Source organism: Tachyglossus aculeatus, chromosome X4, assembly GCF_015852505.1.
Source record: "Tachyglossus aculeatus isolate mTacAcu1 chromosome X4, mTacAcu1.pri, whole genome shotgun sequence".
NCBI lineage: Eukaryota > Metazoa > Chordata > Mammalia > Monotremata > Tachyglossidae > Tachyglossus > Tachyglossus aculeatus.
In genome coordinates this window covers 2,150,703-2,175,792 of record NC_052098.1, presented here as the reverse complement: position 1 = coordinate 2,175,792, position 25,090 = coordinate 2,150,703, and the positions used below count along the sequence as shown (strand labels likewise).

General features: G+C 45.6%; 2 non-coding genes across 2 annotated transcripts; both read right to left on the bottom strand.

Moving 5' to 3' along the window:
• Window positions 1–22,554: 22,554 nt before the first annotated feature.
• Window positions 22,555–22,692, bottom strand: LOC119948322. Its single transcript, XR_005456726.1, has one exon. It is a non-coding gene; the product is annotated as a small nucleolar RNA SNORA7 (small nucleolar RNA).
• Window positions 22,693–24,728: 2,036 nt separating this feature from the next.
• LOC119948319 lies at window positions 24,729–24,866 on the bottom strand. Its single transcript, XR_005456724.1, has one exon. It is a non-coding gene; the product is annotated as a small nucleolar RNA SNORA7 (small nucleolar RNA).
• Window positions 24,867–25,090: the final 224 nt, after the last annotated feature.

Here is a 25,090-nt window from a genome sequence, read left to right as displayed (position 1 = left end):
TGGGGGGAGGGGATTTACTAGAAAAATGAGCCAATAGAGGCACAAATCATTAGGAATGAAGGATTTCTGGAAGCAAATCCGTAATTTCCAAGTCTCTGCCTAATGTGTGTAGTCATCTTGGAATCAGAGGACCATTGGTACAGCATGTTAGATTGAAAAGCTGTTAGAAGGCAGAAAAAATAGAGCCTCCAATCCATAAATGAAAAGCTGTCAGCTCCATATTCCTTTTCTGTGACTTGGCTCGAGGTAATTCGAGCAAGACTTCTGAGCTTGCAACCAGCACTTAATTGTGCAAAGTACACCGACCAGTTTGGAAGGATACAGTCAGAATTGAAGGAATTCACATCACTTCGGGCCTCAGAGGATAAATACCGATCCTGTAATAAGTCCAGGAAGAGGGAGAGTTCCAGGAGATGATGGAGAGAGTTGCTGCTATTGAAAGAATCGATTGTTTGTAATAGGTGATATCTCCCCCCGCCCATGCTGAACCTCAGTGAAGACACGGAATCCGGCTTGGAAGGGGCAAAGAGCCCAGGTCCCGTGGCAGGGAGCTGAGAAACGATTCTCCCCTGCCCCAACTCTAATTTCCCACACCCGGTTTTCTGTGGTTTCTCTGGGTCTTCGGCTCGGGGGGCTAAATGGAGTCTAGGATGCCCCCCGTGGACAGAGTATTGCTAACTTGGCTCTGCCTTCATGGATCACCACATGATGCATGTAAATGGCCGTCGGAGGCCATCCGTTCCATTAGGGGAATATCACAGAGCCCTAAGCGGTACATTTAATATTTAAAAGCTAATGCAGCGTGGGAAGTAGCTTATCCTGTCTAATTCTGGGCTCCACCACTATTGGTACCCTGCTGCTTTGTATATCAGAATAACCCCGACCAGCAGGCTTGGGAATGGGGTTTTGCATCAACAACTTAACGTTGGCCTGGAGAGGCAATTTTATCCATCTTGCGGGGAAATGCTCCTGAGGGAATGTTTCGCTTGCTGGACTCAGTGCTCTGCTGTCAGAGAGGATTTCACAGGCGGGATTCATTCATTCATTCATTGGTACTTATTGAGAGCTTACTGTGTGCAGAGCACTGTGCTAAGCGCTTGGGGTAGTACAGTGTGAAGACATCTGGCCTGAAACTTGTGTTAAGAGGCAGTGTGCCCCGGGTTAAGGGCAGGGAGCTGGGAAGTGAGATACCCGAGTTCTAGTCCCAGATCGGCCACTGGCCTGCTGTGTGACCTTGAGCATGTCACTTCACCTCTCTGGCCTCAGTTTCCTCATCTGTGGAATGGGAAACAGAGACCTGTTCTCTCTCCCTCTTAGACCGTAAGCCCTGTGTGGGGGATGGGGACTGAGTCAGGATGATACAAAATCATTAGGTCATAGTGCTAAGTATGATTATTGTGGAGGAGATTTTTAGGCGGGGACATCCTCCCTCCATTATATTTACCTCTTTCTCCTATACTTTCCCAATCATCCCCACCTTATTCTCCCACTCCTTATGGTGTTAGGCTGAGAGAACACTACCATTTTCCTGAAGATCCTTCCCTTTAGGTTCAGAAGTCTCCCAACAGGAAGAGTGAGTGAGCACTCTAACAACAAAAACTGCAATAAAAATAATAATAACTGTAGTTTGTGTTAAGCACTTACTTTGTGCTAAATCAATCAGTTAGTCAATCACATTTATTGAGCTCTTACTGTGCGAAGAGTGCTGGACTAAGCACTTGAGAGAGGAAAATACAACAGAGTTAGTAGACACATTCCCTGCCTGCAACGAGCTCACAGTCTAGAGGAGCTCACACTTTTTTATAATTTTGGTTAATACTATAGACATTTAGAAAGCAGCGTGGTGTAGCGGATAGAGCAGGGGCCTGGAAGTCAGAAGGTCATGAGCTGTAATCCCGGCTCTGCCACTTGTCTGCTGTGTGACCTTGGGCAAGTCACTTCACTTCTCTGGGCCTCAGTTGCATCATCTGTAAAATGGGGAATAAGACTGCGAGGCCCATGTGGGACAGGGATGGTGTCCAATCTGATAAACTTGTATCTACTCCAGCACTTAGTACAGTGTCTGGCACATAGGTAGCGCTGAACAAATGCTATTAACAACAAAAAAAGCAACAAACATAAGTGCTGTGGGGAAGTAGTGGTCAGGTGGGGGACTCAGTGCCTGGGAGAGACAGAATTGTCATTAGCAGTGCTACTGATTGAATGTCTACTGCAAACCCAGCACTTGGAGAGTACCCTAGAGATAGCAGTTGGGAGAGCTAATTCCCGGAGAAGTGAGCGATTGGCAGTTGATTGCTAGCTCCTGGGTTGAATAGGGTAATATAGTAGATTAATCAGTCAGTGGTATTTATTGAGCACTTACCATGTGCTGAACACTGTACTATGAGCAACAAGCAGCACGGTCCAGCGGACAGAGCACACATCTGGGAGTTAGGAGACCCGAGTTCTAATTCCATTTATTTGCTGTGTGACCTTGGATTATTCATTTAACCTCTCTGGACTTCAGTTTCCTCATCTAAAGAATGGGAATTAAATACTTGTTCTCCCTCCCCTTATACCGCGAGTCCCATGTGGGACAGGAATTGCTTCTGATCTGACTGTAGTGTTTCTAGAGGAAGCAGCGTGGCATAGTGGATAGAACATGGGCCTGGGAATTAGAAGGTCATGGGTTCTAATCCCGGCTCTGCCACTTGTCTGCTGTGTGACCTTGGGCAAGTCACTTCACTTCTCTGGGGCTCAGTTCCCTCATCTGCAAAAGGAGGATTAAGACTGTGGGCCCCTTGTGGGACATGGACTGTGTCCAACCCAATTTGCTTGTTTCCATCCCAGCACTTAGAATAGGGCCTGGCACATAGTGAACACTTAACAAATAGCCCAATTAATATTATTATTATTACTATTATTGTTACTACCACTATCCCAATGTAGGGTCCTATCATGATATCAGCTCTGCGTGACTCGTGATCATTTCCCGAGTGCATGGTCAGAGCTACTGGCCGACTTGGCCACGGAGCCGGGATTCACATTTGCTCCTGCCAGCTCCCATGGTCATGTGGCTAGCAGAACCTTCCCCTGTCATCCCTCAAGCCATCGAAGACACGTCAATCCCCAGATCCTGGAAGAAATGAATGCATCCTCTTGAACTCCGTCCAGACATTCCGCTGATGAACTGTTCCAGAGCAGTTTTCAACCATTTCATTGTGGCAAATATTAGCCGAGGGTGCAGAGGTCCAAGTGTCTTTTTTTCTTTTTAAAAAATTTTAAAGACACAATTCCTATTTTGGCCACAAACTGTGTGGGGCAAGCATAGCATAATTGCCCAGTTATTTTGAAAGGGGCTTTCCATGGTGGAGATGAGATTTATGATTTTGGAATCCCATTTCACTAGTCTTGTATTCATTCAATCGTATTTATTGTTTACTGTGTGCAGAGCACTGTACTAAGCGCTTGCACTGTACTAAGTGCTTATGTAGATGTCCACATCCCGCCTGACAGCCTTTTCTGTGCTTTTTTTATGGTATTTGTTAAGGGCGAACTATGTGTCAAACACTGTTCTGTGCAATGGTGTAGGTACAAGTTAATTAGGTCAGAGACAGTCCCTGTCCTGCATGGGGGCTCATGATTGAAGGGGAAGGGAAAACAGGTATTTAATCCCTATTTTACAGTTGAAGGAACTGAGGCATAGAGAAGTTAAGTGACTTGCCCAAGGTCACACACCAAGAAAATGGCAGAGCTGGGATTAGAACCCTGGTCTTCTTACTCCCAGGCCCATGCTCTCTCCACTCTGCCATGCTGCTTCTCACTAAGCCATTCTGCTTTTCTGGTCTCCACCTGTGTCCTGTCACCTTGATGCCACCCTCAGGGGCTCAGGATCACCCCCAGACTGTGGTGAAATGTGGGTGGAAGTACACAGCTGCCATTGTCCTCAGTAATAATGATACAAGCGCTTAGTACAGTGCTCTGCACACAGTAAGCGCTCAATAAATACGATTGAATGAATGAATACTAATAACTATGGTATTTGATAAGCGCTTATGGTGTGCCGAGCACTGTTCTAAGCACTGGGGTAGATACAAGGCAATCAGGTTGGACACAGTCCCTGTCCCACATGGGGCTCACAGTCTTAATCCCCATTTTACAGATGAGGGAATTGAGGCACAGAGAAATAAAGTGACTTGCCCAAGGTCACACAGAAGACAAGTGGTCAAGCTGGGATTAGAACCCAGGTCCTTCTGATTACCTTAGTTACCTCAACTGTAAAATGGGGATTGAGAATGTGAGCCCCATGTGGGACAGGGACTGTGTCCAACCCGAGTTGCTTGTACCCACCCCAGCGCTTAGTACAGTGCCTGGCACATTGTAAGTGCTTAACAAATACCACAGTTATCATTATCATAGAGAAACAGCATGGCTCAGTGGAAAGAGCATGGGCTTTGGAGTCAGAGGTTATGGGTTCGAATCCCGACTCCACCACATGTCTGCTGTGTGACCTTGGGCAAGTCACTTAATTACTCTGAGCCTCAGTTACCTCATCTGTAAAATGGGGATTAAGACTGTGAGCCCCACTTGGGACAACTTGATCACCTTGTATCCCCCCCAGCGCTTAGAACAGTGCTGTGCACATAGTAAGCGCTTAACAAATGCCATTATTATTATTATTATCATTATTATTAACTTGCATCACTGCTTTAATTTTGCCAGTGGGTTTGCTCATTTTAACTTCCCAACTCTGAGGTGTGTGAGGGCGGGATTGGAGGGGGTATTATTCCCAGTGTGCATATGAGGAAACAGAGGCTCAGAAAGATTACGGGACTTGCTCAAGTTCATACTACAGGCCATGTGCTTTCATCTAGGCTTCTCTAAATCAGCCCATGGTTTTGTCTCAGGTCGAATGGGGTGGTCAAAAGCGTCTGGCGTGGGCATTGATCCCCAAGCATACCAGACACTTGTTCATTCATTCATTCAATCCTATTTGTTGGGTGCTTACTGTGGGCAAAGCCCTGTACTTAAGTGCTTGGGAGAGTACGGTATAACAACAAATAGCCACATTCCTGCCCACAGTGAGCTAGCAGTCTAGGGGGAAGACAGACATTAATATAAATAGAGAAATAAAATCAATCAATACATGACAGATATCAATCAATCAATCATATTTATTGAGCGCTTACTGTGTGCAGAGCACTGTACTAAGCTCAAGTTCATACTATAGGCCATGTGCTTTCATCTAGGCTTCTCTAAATCAGCCCATGGTTTTGTCTCAGGTCAAATGGGGTGGTCAAAAGCATCTGGCGTGGGCATTGATCCCCAAGGATACCAGACACTCTTTCATTCATTCATTCATTCAATCCTATTTGTTGGGTGCTTACTGTGGGCAAATCCCTGTACTTAAGTGCTTGGGAGAGTACAGTATAACAACAAATAGCCACATTCCTGCCCACAGTGAGCTCGCAGTCTAGGGGGAAGACAGACATTAATATAGAGAAATAAAATCAATCAATACATGACAGATATCAATCAATCAATCGTATTTATTGAGAGCTTACTGTGTGCAGAGCACTGTACTAAGCGCTTAGATATATACATATGTGACTGGAGAAGCATGTTTTTCTCCCTCATTAGATTGGAAGCTCCTCGTGGCAGAGAACATGTCTTCTGTGCCTCTTGTATCTCCTAAGCACTTAGTGCAGTGCGTTATATTTATTGGTTGCTTTATAAATACCATTACTATTACTGCTCAGGCTTGTTGGGATCATAGACAGAAAAATCACTGGGGCCCCTTTGAGATTTAAGAATCAATCAATAGGTCATGTTTAAGAAAAATAATAATCGTGGCATTTGTTGAATGCCTACTATGTGCCAGGCACTGCGGTATTTAATAATAATAATTGTGGTATTTTTTAAGTGCCCACTATGTGCCAGGCACCATACTAAGAGCTGGGATGGATACAAGCAAATCGGGTTGGACACAGCCCATGTCCCACTTGGGGCTCACAGCTTCAATTGCTATTTTACAAATGAGGAAACTGAGGCCTGGAGAAGTGAAGTGACTTGCCCAAGGTCACTCAGCAGATAGGTGGAGGACCCGGGGTTAGAACCCATGGCCTTCTGACTCCCAGGTCTGTGCTTTATTCACTACTCCATATTGCGGTCAAGTCTCCTTCTAGGGGTCCATGGCTGATAGGCTCAACTTTTCCCCCTATTTCGTCAGCTATCGATGTGTTTCGAACCGATGTTTCACCTGGGTCACACTCTGTCCCCTCAGGATTTGTTAGAGTGTGTGGTACTTGAGAAGAGGGAAGATCTGTTTGCGGCATGACTCTTTTCTTACCCAATTAAGGGCATTAAGTCCACAATTAAGATGAATTGCTTCCCTGTTGCTCACACCATGCTAAATACCGTATGAGCTCTCTGCAGGTAATTTCGGTAAATATCCTGGATAATTTGATAGTGCTTCTTCCCCCTCGTTCCCTCACCCACCCACCTGCACCACCCCCAAGCCAAAAGGCCTCAGTTCGATGCCATTTAAAGCAACTTAACCTCACTCGCCATGAACGACTCTGCCCTGGGGTCTTCATCATCATTAATTTCCAGTTTCATGGGTTTTTTATGGTTTCCATATGAAGAACAATCACCCAAGCATGATGTTCAAACTTTTCCCAAAGTGTGTGGCACCAGCCCTGGCTCCGGAGGGCAGGTGTTATCTGAACCCCCTTAATGATTCACAGTTTTCATCAGAAACCACCTCACAGCTCCCTGGAAGGGCAGCCATTTCCGACTCGCTGGTGGTGGTGGTGGTGGTGGTGGTGGGTGGGTGGGTGGGGGTGTGTGTGTGTGTGTGTGTGTGTGTGTGTGTGTGTGTGTGTGTGTGCGTGCGCAAGCACATTTGTGTTGGCAGGGTGGGGAGGTCTTGGGGGAAGGGACCGGGTTTGTGCTTTTCTGAATGTGATGAGGGAACTGAAGCACAGAGAAGTTAAGTAACTTGCCTAGAGTCACACAACAGGAACGTGGAGGAGCTGGGATTAGAACCCAGATTTGTTAATTCATTCATTCAATCATATTTATTTAGCACTTACTGTGGGCAGAGCACTGTACAGAGCACTTGGGAGAGTACACTACAGCAATAAAAAGACACAATCCCTGCTCACAACGAGCTAACTCTCAGGCCTGAGGCCTAATGGTTTTATCTATCAGGGAGTGCTGCTAGATAACACACATGTAACACACTGAAAGGGGTGGGAGGGGCACAACAATTGGACTTCATAATCACTGTCATCAGAGCTCTTCACATCTGCTCAACTATGACAGAAAATAGACAATATCGAAGGAGAGGAATATTTGGGAAAAAGGCCTGAACAGTCCTGGAAAGGCTTTAAGAGGCAGTCTGAGAAAGAGACAAAGTGGTACAGGCACCCAGCAGCTAAGCTTAAATCTAAAACCCACCCAGAGACAGGGACATGGAGACAAACGTTTAAGCACAGTACTTCATTAAAAAAATACTACTTTAATTCAGTCTTTTCACTAATTCAGATAGGATTTCCCCCAACTGTAGTCTGAATTAAGATGGTTTCATTGTATGTGGAAATAGGCAGAAGAGACCTACAGCTGTCAGAATTGTCTGCTTTTCCAAGCTTTGGCCTGCATCTTTCTCTATTTGAGGACAAGGACTTGAAAATAATTCACAGCCTGCTACCATGTCTTGCTCCAGAAGCATTCTTCAGAGAGTAAGAATAATGGTGTTAACTGAACACTTACTCTGTTCCAAGCATTGTGCTTTCTGCTAAAGAAGCTACAGGAAAATCAGATTGGACACAATCTGTCCCACACAGTACTCAGAGTCTGAGGGAAGGAAAGTCGATACCTTCTCCCCATTTTACAGATGAAGAAACGGAGGCCCAAAGAGGTTAAGTGACTCGCCCAAGGCCAGTGGCGGAGCTGGCATTAGAATTCTTTTCTCCTGGCTCCAGCCCCATGTTCTTTCCTCTAAGACACACGGCTAATTCTCACACTCATCCAAACCCAAAAGTAACGGTGGGGGTGAGGTGAATCCTCACTGGGCCATGCTGCAGTGTGGCCTAGCTGATAGAGCCCAGGCCTGGGAGTCAGAAGGATCTGGGTTCTAATCTTGACTCCACCACTTGTCTGCTGTGTGACCTTGGGAAAGTCACTGAGTGTTCTCTTTGGCTCAGTTACCTCCTCTTAAAATGGGGATTAAGACTGTGAGCCCCATGTGGGACAGGGGCTGTATGCAGCCTGATTAGCTTGTATCTATCCCATTGCTCAGTGCAGTGCCTGGCACAAAGTAAGTGCTTAACAAGTACCATAAAGGAAAAAAAAGTCGGCTATACCACACAGAATCTTAGCACGGGGCAGTGAGGTGGAAGTGGCTTTTCATCTCTGCTTACCTTATCTCATGCTTAATGGACAATTGATAGTCCCCGATGACCCTAAGTCAAGGGTTAAGCAAGCAACTTTTCCAAGTTCAAATCCAACTCTTTCCCCCACCTCCCTCGCCCTTTAACTAGAGGACTCCAGAGCAAGAGGCAAGATGTCCTGGGGGACAGACTATCTTTATTGTCAATAACAGTATAGACAACTGATAGAACACACTCAGGCCTGATTTACTAGTAATTTAGGATTTGCATTAGTGTGGTCGGTTTAAAATAACATCCATGAATTAGATGCTCTTCAGTTTTAATGGAAAAATAATGTGCACATTAAATCAGTTTTTATTATTATGTATTGTTTTAATTTGCAGGCACTCCTTTCCTCTGGTGAGCCTGGCTGTATTAGACCTTAAGAGGGTGGGGTCTCCAGGAGGATAACTTAATTCATACCCTTCCTGCCATCGTTCTCGAACACTTCTTTTTGAAAAAAGTAAAGATTTTAGGTTTTATTTGTTCTTTCTTATACCATTCAGATGCTCGTCATTTCTTAAAACATTTCAAATTAGTTTAAAGTTTATAGAAATTAAACTGAGGACGCCATTCTTCTTTAGATGAGGCATGGTGTCCATTTTTTCAGAGGAAATGTATCATTTAAGATGCTGCATTATTTATCAGAAAGACTAATGAAATCATAACTACAGTCACGGTATACTCCCAGTATTAAGGTTATTGCAAATGTTGCCTATAAAACTCCAGTTTAATCACTGAGGGCGGAGGACCTCCTCTCAACCCTAAAGCTTGAGATTTCTGGCTCTTTACAAAGGATCTGGGTCTTACCAGGACACCCTGGATTCAGGTAAGCTCGTTATGGGCAGGGACTGTGTCTGTTTATTGTCGTATTGTACTCTCCCAAGCTCTTACTACAGTGCTCTGCACACAGTAAGTGCTCAATAAATGTGATTGACTGACTGACATAGTCATGATGAGCTTTAAAAAGACATTGCCTGAGTGCCCTTTGAGAATGGAAGAAGCAGTCTACTGATGGATTCTTCTGCCAAGAGGTAGCACCAGTACTTGTCTTATGCTGTCGAGTCGTTTCCGACCCATGGCAACTCCCAGAATGCCCCACCTCCATCTGCAATCCTTCTGGTAGTGTATCCATACTGCACCCTATAGCCACACTATTAAAGCTCACAGGAAATTTTTCTAGGCACAGTGTATCATTGAACACATCTTGAGAATTTGCTTGTTCTTCTTTACATCCCAGACTCTGCTATGAGTGAAGAATTATTCAGTAGCCCATGTACTCAGAAATGACCCAATTTGCTAGTTATATTTACTAATTCGTGTGTAGGGAAGAATTCAAGAAGGATGGACTTGGGCAGTTGGCTGGGATTCTGAAGGCACTGAGGGGCCCAAAGGTATGGAGACCTCACCACTGTCCACTCCCTGACATCACTTCCTGTGAACATTTGATATTCACCCCACTGCCAACCCCACAGCTCTTATGTACATATCTTTAAATTATTTATTATAATTATTTATTCTTATTAATGTCTGTCTGCCCCTCTAGTCTCATGCTTAGGAGAATCAATCAATCAATCAATCGTATTTATTGAGTGCTTACTGTGTGCAGAGCACTGTACTAAGTGCTTGGGAAGTACAAGTTGGCAACATATAGAGATGGTTCCTACCCAACAGTGGGCTCACAGTCTTGAAGGGGGAGACAGGGAACAAAACAAAACATATTAACAAAATAAAATAAATAGAATAGATATGTATAAGTAAAATAAATAAATAAATAAATAGAGTAATAAATACGTACAAACATATATACATATATACAGGTGCTGTGGGGAAGGGAAGGAGGTAAGGTAGGGGGGATGGAGAGGGGGAGGAGGGGGAGAGGAAGGAGGGGGCTCACTCAGTCTGGGAAGGCCTCCTGAAGGAGGTGAGCTCTCAGTAGGGCCTTGAAGGGAGGAAGAGAGCTAGCTTGGCAGATGTGGGGAGGGAGGGCATTCCAGGCCAGGGGGATGACGTGGGCTGGGGGTCGACGGCGGGACAGGCAAGAATGAGGCACGATGAGGAGATTAGCAGCAGAGGTGCGGAGGGTGTGGGCTGGGCTGTAGAAGGAGAGAAGGGAGGTGAGGTAGGAGGGGGCGAGGTGATGGAGAGCCTTGAAGCCGAGGGTGAGGAGTTTCTGCCTGATGCATAGGTTGATTGGTAGCCGCTGGAGATTTTTGAGGAGGGGAGTAACATGCCCAGAGTATTTCTGGACAAAGACAATCCAGGCAGACAAAGACAATCCGGGCAGTAGTGGACAGAGCATGGACTTGGGAGTCAGAGGCCATGGGTTCTAATTCTGGCTCCGCCGTTTGTCTGCTCTGTGACCTTGGGCAAGCCGCCTAACTTCTCTGTGCCTCAGTGACCTCATCTGTAAAATGGAGATTAAGACTGTGAGCCCCACGTGGGACAACCCGATTACCTTGTATCTATCCTAGTGCTTCGAACAGTGCTTGACACATAGTAAGTGCTTAACAAATGTCATAATAATAATTAATAGTCTGTAAATTCATTGTGGGCAGGGAATGTGTCTGCTAATTCTATTGTACTGTACTCTCCCAAGCACTTAGAACAGTGCTTTAGAAGCAGCATGGCCTAGTGGAAAGAGCATGGGCCTAGAAGTCAGAGAATATGAGTTCTAATCCCGGCTCTGCCACATGTCTACTGTGTTAATTTGGGCAGGTCACTTAATTTCTCTGTGCCTCAGTTACCTCATCTCAAAAATGGAGATTCAGAAAGTGAGCCCCATGTGGGACAGGGACCGTGTCCTACCTGATTACCTTGTATCTACCCCAGCGCTTAGAACAATGCTTGGCACATAGTAAGCACTTAACAAATACCACAATTATTATTACTAGTAAGCACTCAATAAATACCATTGATTGACTGATAAAGCTTTCCCCACATGGTTACTGTCAACATCAGGGTTTCTGAGACTACAAGTCCCAAAAGCCCTCCGGGATTACCACAAGCCCTGGGGTATACATCATGCCCACCCCGAGTAATTGCAGGATTGTATCTACTAACTGTGTTTTACTCTCCCAAGAGCTTAGTACAGACTCTGCATGCAATAGGAGCTCAATAAATGATTTGAATAATTGATTGTTGTATTGTCATGGTTTGTCTATGGATAGCCTTGACTAAATTCATTAACAAACTTCACAATCTTCATCATCATCATTGGTATTTATTGAGTGCTTACTATGGGTAGAGCACTGTACTAAGTGCTTGGGAGAATACAACAGTTTGGGGGGGGGGGGGGTTAAATGGTATTTGTAAAGTGCTTACTACATGCCAGGCACTGTTCTAAGCATTGGGGTACATACAAACTAATTAGGTTGAATATAATCCATGTTCCACATGAGGCTCACAATATTAATCCCCTTTTTACATATGAGGTAACTGAGGCACAGAAAAGTGAAGTGATGCCTAAATTCACACAATAGACAAGCAATGGAGCCAGATATATAACCCAGGTCTTTCTGATGCACAGATCAGTGCTCTATGCTGCTTGAGGTTCAAATCTATTTGCTCTGGTGAGAACCTCAGTTCCCAGCTCCCACATTTTTTTTTTCTGTTCCCCTGTAAGTCCAAAGAACAAGGGACGATCTCCTTTCAAACAAGAATTGTAGTGCTTGCAATGCGCAGTCTTTCACTTAATTAGAAAAGCATGTTATTTAAATTAAATTTCCTTGCAAAAACAAGGGTTTAAATGAAGGGGAAAATATTTTGCAAAACTTGAAAAAGCTTTGTGAAACCTAAAACTCAATCTTAAATAAAAAAGTTCTAGAGCTTTTGTGAAATTTAAAATATCAGCAGGTTCTTTTACACCTACTAATTTTCTCTGAATACTGTCTAAGGGTATTTCACTTGTCCGCTTTCAAAACTAAGTTGCAGGTTGAACTGAACCCCATATCCAGGACCCCAGAATGGGTATGGAGAAATTTTGAGAAACCAGACAACTTTTGAAGCCCACTTTGAACAACATGAATCCAGTAATCCAAAAATGACCTTACAATAAAAGCCAAAAGAAGGGCTGGGAAAATCCCTGTTGAGAGAAGACTACATTCTGACCTGGTCTTTGAATTTCCAAAGATTCAGAATTTGAGGTGTTGGTCTTTCTCTGGCTTTTACTAGCTGTAAATAATTTTGTCTGTCTCCCCTATAAGTGGGGGCGGGGGCGGATAATGTGTCTTCTTTTGCACACACCCAATCATGAGTTTGGCGCTTAGCTCTGAGTAGGTACTCCATCAATACTCTTGATGTGATGAGCGCTTAGTACAGTGGTCTGCCCACAGTAAGCTTTCAATAAATACCACTGATTGACTGGCTAGATTAAGAAAGCAGGGCTGGCAAACAGGGCAGGTACACCAGAAGCCTCTCAACCTTGATTTCTATCATTTCTACCACCTCAGAACCCGGAAGGGGATCTCCACAGGGGCAGTGTTTGTTTTCTGCATGCTCATTTCATGCTGTAAACTCTTTTATCTTCCAAATGACATGCACATCACATCCTGTTGTGTGACCCTCAGATGTCAGCCTCCAGCAGTGCTGTTGTCAAGGCAAAGTTGTGTGGAGAGGCTTTGAAGAGAATTTGCTCAGTAAGATTTTACTGTCAGTTTTGATGGGAGGGACAGAATCAAACTTTTGCAGGATAAATAAGTTCCACATGCATTTGTTACAGGGAAAAAATTGTAGCTGGGTAAAAACCTACATCCAATTTTTTTTTAATGGAAACTCCCCCATCCCCCAAACTTCAGTTTTTTAAACAAGGGGGCATCCCCACATCAAACAAAATGGGGGTGAGCACTGGCTTTTGATGGAGGTCAATCAATCAATCAATCAATCATATTTATTGAGCGCTTACTGTGTGCAGAGCACTGTACTAAGTGCTTGGGAAGTACAAGTTGGCAACATATAGAGACAGTCCCTACCCAACAGTGGGCTCACAGTCTAGAAGGGGGAGATACAGAACAAAATCAAACATATTAACAAAATAAAATAAATAGAATAGATACGTACAAGTAAAATAAATAGAGTAATAAATATGTACAAACATATATACATATATACAGGTGCTGTGGGGAAGGGAAGGGGTAAGATGGGGAGATGGAGGGGGGGAGAAGGGGGAGAGGAAGGAGGCGGCTCAGTCTGGGAAGGCCTCCTGGAGGAGATGAGCTCTCAGTAGGGCCTTGAAGGGAGGAAGAGAGCTAGCTTGGCGGATGGGCAGAGGGAGGGCATTCCAAGCCAGGGGGATGACGTTGCCTGGGGGTCGACGGCGGGACAGGCGAGAACGAGGCACGGTGAAGAGATTAGCGGCAGAGGAGCGGAGGGTGCGGGCTGGGCTGTAGAAGGAGAGAAGGGAGGTGAGGTAGGAGGGGGCGAGGTGATGGAGAGCCTTGAAGCCGAGGGTGAGGAGTTTCTGCCTGATGCGCAGATTGATTGGTAGCCACTGGAGATTTTTGAGGAGGGGAGTAACATGCCCAGAGTATTTCTGGACAAAGACAATCCGGGCAGCAGCATGAAGTATGGATTGAAGTGGGAAGAGACATGAGGATGGGAGATCAGGGAGAAGGCTGATGCAGTAGTCCAGACGGGATAGGATGAGAGCTTGAACGAGCAGGGTAGTGGTTTGGATGGAGAGGAAAGGGTGGATCTTGGCAATGTTGCGGAGCTGAGACCGGCAGGTTTTGGTGATGGCTTGGATGTGAGGGGTGAATGAGAGAGCAGAGTCGAGGATGACACCAAGGTTGCGGGCTTGTGAGACGGGAAGGTCACCACTGTTACCTCAGGAATGAGGAACAGCATGGCCTAGTGGAAAGAGCATGGGCCTGGGAGTCAGAAGACCTGGGTTCTAATCCTGTCTCTGCCACTTGCCTGCCACTTAAGTGACTTGTGACCTTGGACAAATAATTTAACTTTTCTGGACCTCAGTTAGCTCATCTATAAAATGGGGGTTAAGAATGAGAGCCCAATGTAGGACATGGACTGTATCCAACCTTATCACCTTGTATCTATCCCAGCACTTAACACAGTGCCTGGCACATGGTAAGGGCTTAACAAATACCAGTGAAAAATAAAAAATAAAGAATGAGGGACTGTCAGCAGTACCTGTAACTACTTTATGCTCACCACTTCTTTAATTAGAAAGGACCAGTGTAAACAGGGCTTTGAGCCTAGCTCCATTACCTTTTGATATTTGCATTTAATAATACAATGTGGCTTAATTTCTAACCATTTTTTCCCCCTCTAGTAAGACTTGGACTCTTGTGACAACTTCTTATCACTCCAAATTCCAGGATAAGCACCCGGGTTTTAGCTACAATGGAGAGTTTTAATGCTGTTTAAAAGAAAGAGATAATCCTTATTCTCTTTCTGAGTTTCAACTGGGCTAGATTTGTTCTGGAGATTACCTCTCTCTCTTCCAGTTCTCTTCTCTCTCAGACAGGGCAATACAGGACTCCCATAAAGGCAAGATAGGATCAGGCTGTTTATTGTAGATTGGAGCTAGAATTACAGATGTTTTGGCTCAACAAAGACATTGTTTTCTGACCTATTTTTTTATTTTAGTTCATGAAGTGCTCTTTAACCTGCAGTCTCACAAAAGGCCAAGCCAACACTCTCTGTTCCTTAGCAGTCGAAGGTCACCCCAAGGAGCCAGGGTAGGGTCACTAAAAAGAGAACAGCACATCATCTGACAGGAAGGCTGGAACTCCTCTTCATTTGGGTCCCCATCTTGTCTTGTAACTCATCCCTGACCCCTTGAATAGGACCTGCACACAGTGGACAATCAGCCTACAGTCTACTGTGTGCAGAGCACTGAACTGAGTGCTTAGAAGAATCCAGTAGAGTTAGTTGACACAATCCTTACCCTCAAGGAGCTTGCAGTCTATTATGTGCAGAGCATTGTCCTGAGTGATTGGGAGGGGACAGTATAGTTGATAAACACAATACCTGCCCACCGGGAGCTTATTTGCTCACCATGGGAAGTGAAGAAGGCAGGCATGAAGTCTAGAGAAATGGCTCAGGACCATGACCAGCCTCAGCAGTTCCCAAAGCAACGGGACCACCTTGCTGTTATCCTAGCTAGGGTAAATGTGTATATGGTTTGGATACAAAGAAGCAGTGTGGCTTAGTGGAAAGAACACGGGCTTCAGAGTCAGAGGTCATGGGTTCTAATCCCGCCTCTGCCACTTGTCTTTTGTGTGACCTTGGACAAGTCACCTAACTTCTCTGGGCCTAAATTCCCTCGTCTGTAAAATGGGGATTAAGACTGTGAGCCCCATGTGGGACAACCTAATTACCTTGTATCTACCCCAGTGCTTAAAACAGTGCTTGGCATATAGTAAGCACTTAACAGATACCATCATTATTATTATTACAGAGCATATTTTCCTGCAGTGTGTACTTTCATTTCATTCAGTTGCACTTATTGAGTACTATGAGCAAAACATTGTACTAAGCACTTGGAAGAGTACCATGTAACTACAGACACATTCCTGCCCACAATGAGCTCACAGTCTAGAGGGGGAGACAGACATTAATATAAATAAATGAATAAATAAACAAATAAATAAATGTACACTGGTTTGGGGTCATGGGTGCCTTCTGGAAGGAACTAAGGTTTTCATTTGGGGCCTTGTAGGAACACTCTGACTTGCTCCTTTTATTCATCCCCCCCTTCCCAGCCCCATGGCATTTATGTCCTTATCTGTCATTTATTTACTTATATTAATGTCTTTCTCCCCCTCTAGACTGTAAGCTCATTGTGGGCAGGGAATGTGTCTGTTTATTGTTATATTGTCCTCTCCCAAGCGCTAGGTACAGTGTTCTGCACACAGGAAATGCTCAATAAATACGATTGACTGACTGACTGCCTGACCATTACAGCAGCAGCTGCTCCGGTTTTCCCAAAGCTTCGTAGAGGAGGTGTGACCGACTGATTAGTGAATTTCACTTTATACTGAAGTATGTTGGCAGAGTCTACCCTGTGTCCCACTTGTTACTGACGCAAGCCCCACTCTCTATGCTGGCTGGATGATTCTCCCCACCCTGGTCCAGCCTTGGGATAATAATAATGGTATTTGTTAAGTGCTTACTATGTGCCAAGCACAGGGCCAGTGGGGTCAGGGGAAGGGCAGGGCTTGTTTGTGTGATGGCCAGATGTGACCAACAGGGTGAGACACCAGGTAAAAAGACATCCAGTGAGCTTGGTGACAAAGTGAAGCTCACCTAGTCATGGACCTCCAGATGCTGGTAAGTCCTTTATGTTTGTTCAGTGAGGATCAGCACAGCGTAGTGGATAGAGCACGGGCCTGGTAGTCAGAAGGTCATGGGTTCTAATCACAGCTCCTCCACTTGCCTGCTGCATGACTGTGGGCAAGTCACTTCATTTCTCTGTCCCTCAGTTACCTCATCAGGAAAATGGGGATTGAGATTGTGAGCCCCACATGGGACAGGGACAGTGTCCAACTTGATTTGTTCTTATCCATCCCAGTGCTTAGCACGGGACCTGGCACATAGTAAGTGCTTAACAAATGCCATCATTATTATTACCCACGTTGGCAAAGTGAAATGTCACTCAGGAATGTAGACCAAACAGCTGTGGGGAATACTATTAAGGATGCATCCAACTCCAACTCTGGAAAACAATGCCCTATCAGAGTCTCTCCCTTCCCCCCCCCAACCCCACCCTCCTTTTTTAAGATATTCACCCTCCTTTTTTAAGGTATTTATTAAGCACTATGTGTTAAACACTGTTCTAAGCACTGGAAGAGACACAGGTTAATTAGGTCAGACACAGTCTCTGTCCCAGATGGGGCTAACAGTCTAGACTGTGAGCTCACTTTGGGCAGGGATTGTCTCTCTTTATTGCTGTATTGTACTTTCCCGAGAGCTTTGTACAATGTTCTGCACACAGTAAGCGCTCAACAAATACTACTGAATGAATGAACAGGGATTGAGACTCTAGGAGAGAGTGTTCTACCCTAAATGTGGTAACCTGGGGCTTAGACCTTGCTATTACTCCAATTTACAGGCTGAATTGCCCTGTCTTTCCAGAAGCTTCTAAATTCCATTTATCCAAATCGATAAGATCATTTGCATTGTTGATGATGCCCATAACTGCTTCTGCAACCCAAGTGACAAAAAGCGAGTCGGGGACTGTAATAGGGTTGGGGAGTTCTATATACCCTGCATAGAGCTGAATTAGTGAATTGTTTCCCAAGGAGGATCACATTAATGGGAAGGGGGCCTGAGGAAAATGGACTGGTATAATCTGTATTGATTTCATGAGTCTATTTGCATGTTGAGCAATGCCCCCTCTTTGCATGGTTCTCCTCTAGCTGGTTACATAGTTTGTGGATTAATAGCAAAGCGACTTAGGCACTTAGAAGAAGAAAGGACATAGAGCTCAAATGGCCACAGTGCTGAACTTAACTATTCATCATTCATGGAGAGAATGAGGAACAACTGATTGGAGAGGAGTGTGAAATGTTGTTCCTCTCAAGCTCACCCATTCACTCACTGTGACTCGTTCTTGTCTCTCTTGCTCTCAGCCCCTTGCTCCCACCCACCCTTCTTTTTTATGGTACTTTTTAAGTGCTGAGGTTAAGATGAGGTTACTGAGGCCCAGAGAATTTAGGCGACTTGCCCAAGGCAGCACAGCAGACAAGTGGCGGAGCCAGGATTAGAACCCAAATCCTCCTGCCTGGAACTCCCTCCCCTTTCACATTTGGCAGGCACTGCTCTCCTCATCTTCAAGGCCCTTCTGAAATCAATCAATCAATCAATCGTATTTACTGAGCGCTTACTGTGTGCAGAGCACTGTACTAAGCGCTTGGGAAGTACAAGTTGGCAACATACAGAGACGGTCCCTACCCAACAGTGGGCTCACAGTCTTGAAGGGGGAGACAGAGAACAAAACAAAACATATTAACAAAATAAAATAAATAGAATAGATATGTACAAGTAAAATAAATAAATAGAGTAATAAATACGTACAAACATATATACATATATACAGGTGCTGTGGGGAAGGGAAGGAGGTAAGGTGGAGGGGATGGAGAGGGGAAGGAGGGGGAGAAGAAGGAGGGGGCTCAGTCTGGGAAGGCCTCCTGGAGGAGGTGAGCTCTCAGTAGGGCCTTGAAGGGAGGAAGAGAGCTAGCTTGGCAGATGTGGGGAGGGAGGGCATTCCAGGCCAGGGGGATGACATGAGCCAGGGGTCGACGGCGGGACAGGCGAGAATGAGGCACGGTGAGGAGATTAGTGGCAGAGGAGCAGAGGGTGCAGGCTGGGCTGTAGAAGGAGAGAAGGGAGGTGAGGTAGGAGGGGGCGAGGTGATGGAGAGCCTTGAAGCCGAGGGTGAGGAGTTTCTGCCTGATGCATAGGTTGATTGGTAGCCACTGGAGATTTTTGATGAGGGGAGTAACATGCCCAGAGTGTTTCTGGACAAAAACAATCTGGGCAGTGGCGTGAAGTATGGATTGAAGTGGGGAGAGACAAGAGGATGGGAGATCAGAGAGGAGGCTGATACAGTAGTCCAGACGGGATAGGATGAGAGCTTGAATGAGCAGGGTAGCGGTTTGGATGGAGAGGAAAGGGCGGATCTTGGCAATGTTGCGGAGCTGAGACCGGCAGGTTTTGGTGGCGGCTTGGATGTGAGGGGTGAACGAGACAGCGGAGTCGAGGATGACACCAAGGTTGCGGGCTTGTGAGATGGGAAGGATGATAGTGCCATCAACAGTGATGGGAAAGTCAGGGAGAGGGCAGGGTTTGGGAGGGAAGACAAGGAGTTCAGTCTTGGACATGTTGAGTTTGAGGTGGCGGGCAGACATCCAGATGGAGATGTCCTGAAGGCAGAAGGAGATGCGAGCCTGGAGGGAGGGGGAGAGAGCAGGGGCAGAGATGTAGATTTGGGTGTCATCAGTGTAGAGATGATAGTTGAAGCCGTGGGAGTGAATGAGGTCACCAAGGGAGTGAGTGATCTCTATCTCCAGAACCCCTTCCTCCAGGTCTTATCCCTTAATTGCCACCTCAGTTCTTCTGCACCAATTTCACAGATATGCACCCATAGTGTTATTGTATCTACTGACCGATATACCCTACTATTTAAGCGATTAGTCATCTACATACCTCTTTTTTTCTTGATGTTTCTACCTGCAGATGGTTTTGTTTCTGTCTCCACTAGATTGTGAGCTCCCCGGGAGCTGGGATAATCAGCATGGCTCAGTGGAAAGAGCATGGGCTTGGGAGTTGGAGGTCATGGGTTTAAATCCTGGCTCCACCAACTGTCAGCTGTGTGACTTTGGGCAAGTCACTTAACTTCTCTGTGCCTCAGTTGCCTCATCTGTAAAATGGGGATTAAGACTCTGAGCCCCACATGGGACAACCTGATTCCCTTGTATCTACCCCATCACTTAGAGCAGTGCTTTGCACATAGTAAGCACTTAACAAATGCCATTATCCCAGACTGAGCCCCCTCTTTCCTCTCCCCCTCCCCATCCCCCCACCCTACCTCCTTCCCCTCCCCACAGCACCTGTATATATGTTTGTACAGATTTATTACTCTATTTATTTTACTTGTACATATTTACTATTCTATTTATTTTGTTAATGATGTGCATCTAGCTTTACTTCTATTTATTCTGATGACTTAACACCTGTCCACATGTTTTTTTTTGTTGTCTGTCTCCCCATTCTAGACTGTGAGCCTGTTGTTGGGTAGGGACCATCTCTATATGTTGCCAACTTGTACTTCCCAAGTGCTTAGTACAGTGCTCTGCACACAGTAAGCGCTCAATAAATACGATTGAATGAATGAATGAATGAATAATGCCTACTAACTCTATTGTATTTTCCCAAGCTCTTATACAGGGTTCTGCATACAGTAAACTACAAGCTCCCTGAGGGCAGGGATTGAGTCCACTAAGTCTATTGGACTCTCCCAAGCGCTCGGTACAGAGCTCTTCACAGACTAGGTACTCAGTCAATACCACTGGTTGATTGATTGGGCTGAGTATGATCCTTGGAAAAGCTCTTGTGTTAACTATTGTATTTCAGTGGGGCCTCATTCTTTTACACGGTCGATCGTCTATCTCACCGCCAACCTCTTGCCCACATCCAGCCTCTGGCCTGGAACATGCTCCCTCTTCATATCCAACAGCCAACTACTCTCCCCACCTTCAAAGCCTTATCGAAGGCACATCTCCTCTGAGAGGTCTTCCCTAAGCCCTCATTTTCTCTTCTCCTCCTTTTGGCATCACCCTTATCTGTACTTATGCCCTTATCTGTAATATATATATATATTTATATTAATATCTGTCTCCCCATCTTGACCTTAGGCTCATTGTGGGCAGGGAATGGGTCTACCAACTCCGTGATATCATACTCTCCAAGCACTAAGTACAGTGCTCTGCTCACATATGGTTGATTGATTCATCTGCTGTATTGCTTCAGGGATGATAGTTTCCTTAACGTGTCCCAAGATCTGGGCCTGGCTGTCCATAGTCACCGATGGTCTGGCCGTCCCTTACTAGATTCAGAAATCCTACATAGATGTTGGCAAGTTGGTGGCTAGTCGTGGCTTGGGTGTTTTTTAGACTAGTTGGCTAACAAACAATTACACCTGAAACATCTGATATTGTAAAATGAAAAAAAGTGCAGGGAAAGCAAGGGCTGGAAAGACACAGCTTCCTGAAGTTTTAAAATGAAGTGGGCATCTGTGTGGATGTTAGTGTTCATTCATTCATTCATTCAATCTTATTTATTGAGCACTTACTGTGTGCAGAGCACTGTACTAAGTGCTTGGGAAGTAGTGTTTGCATGACTGTGCAGCAACATCTGGTCGTGTGTTTGGGAGGTTTCCGTGTGTCAGCATGTGTCAGCATGTCTCCCCCCTCAAGACTGTAAGCTCACTGTGGTCAGGGAACGTGTCTACCAACTATGTTGTGTTCTACTCCCCCAAGCATTTAATACAGTGCTCTGCACACAGTAAGCTCTCAATAAATACCATTGATTGATTAAAAAAGGCAACTTTGTTAGAACAGTACCCATGGGAGCCTACTATACTACACTTCACTACACTTCTGGAGTGTCCCAGATGCCCCCTCAGTTCTCCATTCCATAATCCAGGTCTTCCCTCTGGGAAATGGACCAGCTCAGAAGCAGCAACGGGAAGCAGAAGCAGCATAGGCTAGTGGAAAAACCACATAACTGGGAGTCAGAGGACCTGGGTTCTAATCCCAGCTCTTTCACTTGTGTCTGCTGTGTAGCTTTGGGTAAGTCACTTCACTTCTCCGGGGCTCAGTTCCCTCATCTGTATAATGGGGATTAAGACTGTGAGCCCTGTGTAGGACAGAGACTATGTCTGGCCCAATTATCTTGTATCTACCCCAGTGTTAAACATAGTAAGTGTTTTATTGTTATATTGTAATCAATCAATCAATCGTATTTATTGAGTGCTTAGTGTGTACAGAGCACTGTACTAAGCGCTTGGGAAGTACAAGTTGGCAACATATAGAGACGGTCCCTACCCAACAGTGGGCTCACAGTTGTACTCTCCCAAGCGCTTAGTACAGTGTTCTGCACACAGTAAGTGCTCAATTGAGCCCACTATTGGGTAGGGACTGTCTCTATGTGTTGCCAACTTGTACTTCCCAAGCGCTTAGTACAGTACTCTGCACACAGTAAGCGCTCAATAAATACAATTGAACGAATGAATGAATGAATATGGTCAAATGAGTGACTGAAAAGCATTTAATACCGTTAAAAAAAAAAAGATTCCAGGGAAGATTTCAGTTTCGTCCACCCCCACAAAAACCCCATAGGGGAATTTAGCTTTTTGCCTCCAATTGACCTGCACCCTAAGGATGGGATATTGTCCTGTCCTGTCTTACCCTGTCGAGTTGTCTCCAACCCAACGCAACGCCATGGACACATCTCTCAGAACGCCTACCTCCATCTGCAATCATTCTGGTAGTGTATCCATAGATTTCTTGGGAAAAAATATGGAAGCAGTTTGCCATCACCTCCTTCCACACAGTAAACTAAAGGCCCCTCCCTAGACTCTCACCCATGCCACTGCTGCCCAGCACAGGTAAATTTTTTGACTTGTAGCAGATTGCCTTCCACTCGCTAGCCACTGCCCAAGCTAAGAATGGAATGGATATGCTTCTGCCTGACTCTCCCTCCCGTAGTCGAGACTGGTAGAGTACTGGAAACTCTCCAGGTGTGACCCTGAGTGGGGAAGGATGAGACATAGCAAAGCTTAAATGCACTAGGACTCACTGGGGTTCTGCCCTGGGACCTTCACGCAGAGAGCCCTGATGGGTTCATGGTTGGAGGGGTCATGTTGGATTGAAACCCGAGAAGCTTCTCCTCCTCATACACTCCTTCCCACCCACCGAAGCATCCCAGCTGAACAGTTTTACTTGGCGATGGGAGACCTACTGGTTTATCTGGGCTCTGGCACCTCTCCTGGTACAATTTAAGCACGGGGACATCGTTTCTTTGCGATCTAACCATTTCTTGTCTGGTTGCCTTCATGGTGCACTGCCCCACTCAGCCTGGAAGGGGTGATGTGAGGCTCATCTTACTGCATTGGGAAATGAAGGGCTTATGCCATTTGCTTTTCACTTCAGAGGTTTGGGTTTGATCCCAGAACAGCTCAATTGTGGTCCTCGAGGGTACCACGTAAATAGGTTGTAAAATACCATGTTGACCGGGTTTTACCACCCCATGAGAGCCCCTGGTCTGAGCTCAGTTGGTCTATGCAGAAACAGATCACTGCCCAGAGGACCCGCAGCCCACCGGGATATTCCATGGATGGGTGCCTGTGAGTTTTGATTGGCTCAGAAGGATAATCCCTGTGAATTCTGTTTGGCCTGGGAGGATTGGTCTCTGAGGATTCTGCTTTGCTAGTGAGGATTTCGGGAAGATCCTAAATTCATCCACCCTGCAACCTCAAAGCGTTTGGCGACTTCTCAGAGAGCCCTTGGGTATTGATTAAGTGCTTACTATGTGAAGCAGCATGGTTTAATGGAAAGAGTACAGTCCTGGGAGTCTGAAGACTTGGGTTCTAATCCCAGCTCTGCCACTAGCCTGCTATGTGGCCTCAGGCAAGTCACTTAATTTTTCTATGCCTCAGTTTCCTCAACTGTAAAAAGGGGATTCAGTGCCCGTTCGCCCTCCTACTTAGACTCGGAGTCCCAAATGGGACAGGGACTGTGTCCAACCTGCTCATCTTGTATCTATCCAAGCACTGAGTAGAATGCTTGGTCCATAGTAAGTTCTTAACAAATACCATTGTTAGAAATAGTAGTATTAATATTAAGTTCCAAGCATGGGGGTAGATAACAATAATCCGATCAGGCCCAGTCTCAGGTTCACAGTCTAAGAGGGAGGGAGAGCAAGTATTTTATCCCCATTTTCCAGATGAGGAGACTGAGGTCCAGCAGGCCAGTGGCACCTTTGGGACTAGAACCCAAAACTCCTGATTGCCAGTCTCCTGTTCTTTCCGCTAGGCCCCACTGCCTCCCTGAAGCCCTGCCATGCATACTCGTGACTATTCTTCATTTGCTACAGTGCCAGGCACAGGCTGTTGTCAGAAGAACATGCCCAAATTCTGGAGTCGCATTCCAGCCAAAACACATAGTGAAAGCTTACGTTCTCATGGAACTGAGTGTGTTTCCATCCCCTGTGAACTAAAATACCACTTGCATTTCCTGCTGTTCCCTGGAGTGTGTGAAGGTGTTCTCTGGGGGTTTGCAACACAAAACTGCAGAGGGGCAGATATGTGAATTTATTCTCTGGACAGTCTGAGGCACCCGGGGGGCCTCCCACAGCTGACCCTCCAAATCAGTGTCACCCTGTAAGTCAAGTGGCTGGAAAGCGGTGGCCACCTGTGCTCACAAAAGTCATTAGATTAAGGCAGAGCTGTTGTTCTGCTGAAGCTGAAAAAAAAACCACTTGGAAAAATACACACACGGTGAGGATCGTAATGGAAGATATGAAAGTGCATTTCCTCAAGAGTGAAAAGGAACAGTTCATTGTTTGTCTTGACTTAGGCTGTTGAGTCATTTCCGACCTACAGTGACTCCATTGACACATCTCTCCCACAACGCCCCCACCTCCATCTGCAGTCGTTCTAGTAGTGTATCCATAAGCATTTTCTTGGTAAAAATGTGCAAGTGGTTTACCATTGCCTTCTTCAGCACAGTAAACTTGAGTCTCCCACATTTGACTCTCTCCCATGCCGCTGCTGCCCAGCGCAGGTGAGTTTTGACTTGTAGCAGATTGCCTTCCACTCACTAGACACTGCCCAGCATAGGAATGGAAATGGTATGCCTCTGCTTGACTCTCCCTCCCGTAGTTGAGACTGGTAGAGTACTGGAAACTCTCCAGGTGCCATCCTGAGAGGGATTCCATGGTTTGGTGGGTTGTAAACACCACCAGTAGGTCAGGGCAATAAACAAATCAGGTTGGACACAGACCCTGTCCCACATAAGGCTCACAATCTTAAAATCCCCATTTTACAGATGAAGTAACTGAGGCACAGAGAAGTTAAGTGACTCGCCTCAGGTCAGCCTGTTGTTGGGTAGGGACCGTCTCTATATGTTGCCAACTTGTACTTCCCAAGCGCTTAG